Source organism: Nematolebias whitei, chromosome 6 (assembly GCF_014905685.2).
Source record: "Nematolebias whitei isolate Nwh7 chromosome 6, NemWhi1, whole genome shotgun sequence".
In the NCBI taxonomy this organism is placed as follows: domain Eukaryota; kingdom Metazoa; phylum Chordata; class Actinopteri; order Cyprinodontiformes; family Rivulidae; genus Nematolebias; species Nematolebias whitei.
The window spans coordinates 44,730,540-44,735,766 of record NC_056503.1 but is presented as its reverse complement, the minus strand read 5'-3'; the positions used below and the strand labels follow the sequence as shown (position 1 = coordinate 44,735,766).

The following is a 5,227-nucleotide window of genomic DNA, read 5'->3' as shown; positions in this document are numbered from 1 at the left end:
TAGCTCTTAACTAGTGTCTGCTTCTATTAGCTCTTAACTAAAGTCTGCTTCCTTTAGCTCTTAACTAGTGCCTGCTTCCTTTAGCTCTTAACTCTTGTCCACTTCCTTTAGCTCTTAACTTGTGTCCGCTTCTTGAGCTATCCTTTGGTTATGCTGCTATAGGCTTAGACTGCTGGAGGAATAACTGACCACATCTCTTCACTCTGCTGTTGTTACTCGCTCTACTGTTCATGTTTGTATTTGTAGATATTTCTATAGTTAACGTGCTACAATGATGATTTTTTTTTTAAAGTACCTTTATGATTCAACAATTTTCAGTCAGGTCATCTGGACAGTTTCTTTTTTTCTGCTGAAACATTTCACCTTCCATCCAGAAGGCTTCATCAGTCAAGGAAACACACAACACAAAACCTTTATGATTCCTGGCTGCTAATAATCTGCTGTTTAATGTTTTATAGTTTACAAGCCAAAATTGTTTTTATACATTTGTGCTGAAAACAAAATTCTAAACATTGAACTAATCACACTCAAAATGCTTTACCCACATTATTCATACATGGGACAGTGGCTACTGATTAATCAATTATACACTCAATAACTTTTTCTTTTAGGAGATTTTTTAAGTGAATTAATGCACAAATACACATTAAAAACTGGGCTTGAATACACACATTGTGTACAGTAGTGTGCCGTGTTGTTAACTATTGTCAAACTTTTTTGAACTTCCAGACGTATATTTGTGGGAATGCTGATTCAGCATTCTGCATAATTTGTGCTATTCGTATAATCAAAATGTTTGGCTTGATTGGAAATAGTGAGCAAAGACTTTTAGTTTCTGCCCTTTCATAAGACCAAGAGAGTAAACCAAACCCTGTGGTTGTAGATAAACACAGATGACTTGGTTTGATTGTTACAAAGGGAGGAGATGCTTTTTCACCACGTGCGTCTCTTTTATTGCAGCGTTAAAACAGGAGAACTACATAAAATAAATAAAATGAGTAGGAAGCGTTTCCATTTGATCACAGAGAGGTGGGTTTGATCAACAAACACTGAGCGGACTCAATCATAGCGTGTCCAGAGCTTTCGTCCACATGCGAGTCTGAACTAAAGGCGTCTTGGTCAAAATACACACACACTCGTGCACTTTTGAAGTGCCACTACAACCTGCGGTGTGCACACACAGCTGAGAGGCAGGAAAAGACATGATAATGACCGGTTTTGCTACACAACGCCCTCACACAGAAACACACAAACTGCAGGCTAACCTGGTCTGTTCGACGCGCCACTGAACCCACCAGGAGGATCTGGGTCAGATAAAACAGCACGCTCATACTAAAGCATTTAAACACACTGCCGTACAGAATGTGACAAAAGTTTCTCCAGCAAACCTTTAACGGTACAACCGTAGTCCACGAGTAGCTCCGGACTCGTCACAAATATCAACTAAACCGTTCGCTTTGAGCAAAACAGAAAATCCTGTTAGAAGCTAAAAACGAACACGGAAAGACTAATAAAATGAACTTCTCCAGATGAGAGCGTCAGCAGGACCAGATCTGCCCTGCAGTCTTGTGGTGCTAAACTATTCGTGGCACCCAGATTTCCTGGTAGTTCACATCAAAATGTTTTCTGAAGCGGAACTCCAGTAGTTACTTCCACGACATCTGAGCATTGCCCGAGGCAAAACTAAAAGAAGAGCAGAAACCAAAGGCCTTTTCTAACCTTGTGACACGACGGGTTCTTCTACTGTTTGTGTGTGAACCTGGAAACAGAAATTAATTCCTTGTAGAAACTAATAACCCTCTAATTTATTCAGACAATATCAGCCACGTCTTAAAAACTGTCTCTTCGCCTCTTCGTACTTAATCACCTACCAGGTAAGAAGCAGCAGCAGCTACAAGCTGCTCACTGAAGACCACAAGTGTTTTAAAGGAAGAACGTTATTTTATTTATCGTTTTCACGAGCGCCTGTTCCTCTAAGGCCAAATTCACACTGCACGAAAAAGCGTCCAAATACAATGTTTTTATTATATGTTTGTTCATATACGATCCAAATTAAATGTTTTTTATGACCATCCATCCATCCATCCATCCCTCCCTCATCCATCATCTTTACCCACTTCTTCCTTTCCGAGTCACTGGAGTCCATGTCCAGCAGTTGTTGTCTGTACTCTGTATGTTCGGTCTGGAACAGGTCTTTCTTGTAAATGAGTCCTTGTGGCTCAATGGGACTAGCCTGTATACATAAAGGTTGAATGAATGAAAAAAAACTGCAAGAGGTGGGGGACACCCTGGACAGGTCTCCAGTCCATCACAGGGACACAGAGACAAACGAGACAAAACCATTCACTCTCTCTCTCACACCTAGAGACAATTTAGTTACCAATCAGCCTAACGTGCATGTTTTTGGTCTGTGGGAGGAAACCGGAGTACTCGGATGAAACCCACGCATGCACGGGGAGAACATACAAACTCCACCCAGAATCCGGCTGGGATTCCAACCGGCAACCTTATTGCTGAGAGGCGGCAAGTGCTACCAACTGCACCACCGTGCCAAATCCAATTTTTTCCAAATTTGATCCAGGTCTGTTTCATATGTGGTATTAATCAGATCCACCCAAGTGACGTTCGTCTGAACGGTCATGTCACATTTCATCTGACTTTACGTCAGTGAGGTAGGTGGAACGTCACGTTTTCTTCTGCGCGTTGCATCAGGACTGTGTTCACACTGGAGTCTGATGGAGGTCACATTTAAATTATAATGCGAGCGACCGCGCAGAAAAATCAGACCCGAGCATTATGACCTGCAGTGTGAACATAGCCTAAAGGTTGGTAAATATGACTTTATTTAAGTTAAGCAATTATTGATATATTTTGTTAAATAAGAAAATAAATTTCAGCAACAAAACAAAACTCTGATTTGTGTTTTGGTCACAAATTTTTGGACATTCACACGGGTCGACCTCTGACAGGAACCTAAAACTAACGCACAAACAGAAAGTCTAATCATAAACAAATGATTTAATGGTTTGCTTGAAATGCCCACAATATCTTAAAGTAGTTTAAAGATAATTTTCTTTTCTGTGACGGTTTTTAGATTCATCATGAATGAGACTATAAACAAATGTCTACAGATTTTAACCATCAAACCAAACAAATGTTACTTCAACAAATAAGCAGTAAATCTGTATTTCAATAAACTACGTGAGACTAAATATCTTAGGACGAAACATCTGAAATCCAGTTTAACAAGTTCAAAGCCTTCTTAAAGACAAACTGATCTTCATGAGGAAGTTAAAAAATTCACAGCAAACAAGACGTTTCTCCAACAGACAGACTTGAATGTTTGTCTTACAATGAGAAAAGAAACACTCGTGTTACAAAGTGACAGTAGTTTAGTTCTAAACACTCCGACTTTATGCTGAAAATGACTGAATCTGTTAGAAAACTGCTTTTTGAACAAGTCAAACTAGACTTAAAATAAAAATATTTATATATAAATGAAGCAGAACTTATCTTTACGGTCAAACTTAGCAAAACAGATTCACATTAAAAAAGTGAAACTCTTAAGTCTTGTTTTTTGCAACAAACTGGCGTGTTTCCATCGACAGTTCAGCCGGCAGATCTTACCTTATCAGATAAACAAGATTAAAGTTCAAAGATGATCTAAAACTATGAAAACAAACCCTTCAGTGTGAAGCCGAATCTAGTCTGAGATTTTAAGTCCGGCATGGAGACAGACACGTGAGGCTGTCTCTGCTTTTGACCAATCCTGCCTCCCGTAAGTGGTGACATCATGGTGTGATGTCACTAGGTGAGTCACATGAGGAAGTGGGACATATGGTAAAAATACACACACCGAGATTGGAGGGCAGCAGAGAATCTTACAACCATCTATGAACTCACAACTGTTGGTGTGTTTTAACTCCATACAATAAAAACACGCCCAGAATGAATGGAGGGGGAGACATTAAAGCTTTTCCACATCCAGTTACTGTTTACAGGGAAGGGAGTGTGTCTTTATTGTCTGTTTGTCAAACACACACACACACACTTCTTTTATAAACGTACTGTATTTATCTCTACCCATGCACAAAGACACACACACAGAAGGGGACGGGCATGTCTCAAATTTCAAAGGCTGCTGTGAGTTTTAATAGGAACCTGTTTCCAAACAAACCCACACTCTGTCTGCTACGTGATGCGTGGAAACAGACACACAACTGAAGTCCAGTGAGCAACCAGTGAGTTTTCACAGTCTGGAGCAAATCCACTCTGTGAGCTTTAAATAATCCCAGTGATTTGTTGTCCCATCACTAAGATACCAACACTTTCACCTATTTCATTTAACCTGTGATTTAATAGGGACTGTACTTTGACTGAACTTGCGTAGCTGCTTTTCTATCTTATCAAGACACAACACAGTCTGTGCCCTCATTTACCCATCTCTACAAAGCTAATTGAACAAATCAATCTAAAGAGAATAATCAGTACTTTATCAAATTCATACACTGATGGGACACGCATCGGAGGCAATGAGGGGTTCAGTGTCTTACCCAGGGACACTTCAGCATGTGACTGCTGGTGGATTCGAACGCCCAACTCTTGCATTGAAGGACAACTGCTCTAACCATTCAGCCACAGCCGCCCATAGGAGTTTAAATATACAAAAATAAGAATAAGACCTGTTAACATTTAGGTTTTTACTGCCAGGAAAGATCTTTAAACAGTATTTAGTTCTGTTTCAAATAACTGAAGTTTATCTTTCCTATTACAGTTAGCATTGATACATCTAGCTAAAGTTAGCATTGATACAGCTAGCTATAGTTAGCATTGATACAGCTAGCTATAGTTAGCAATGATACAGCAAGCTACAGTTAGCATTGATACTGTTAGCTAAAGTTAGCATTGATACAGCTAGCTATAGTTAGCATTCCTACAGCTAGCTATAGTTAGCATAATTAAAGTTAGCTACAGGTAACATTGATGCAGTTAGCTAAAGCTAACATTGATAGCAGGTAGCTACACTAAGCATTGATACAATTAGCTAAAGTTAGCATATTACAGCTAGCTATAGTTTGTATTGATACAATTAGCTAAAGTTAGCATAATTGCAGCTAGATACAGTTAGCATTGATACAGCTAGCTATAGTTAGCATAATTAAAGTTAGCTACAGGTAACATGATGCAGTTAGCTAAAGCTAACATTGATAGCAGGTAGCTACACTAA

At 39.3% G+C, this 5,227-nt stretch overlaps 1 protein-coding gene across 1 annotated transcript in view; it reads right to left on the bottom strand.

Annotated features, from left to right (window-relative positions):
- pak1 (p21 protein (Cdc42/Rac)-activated kinase 1) overlaps nt 1-5,227 on the bottom strand; it is a 48,538-nt gene that overhangs the window by 17,072 nt on the left and 26,239 nt on the right. The gene's annotated exons all lie outside the window — the stretch shown is intronic.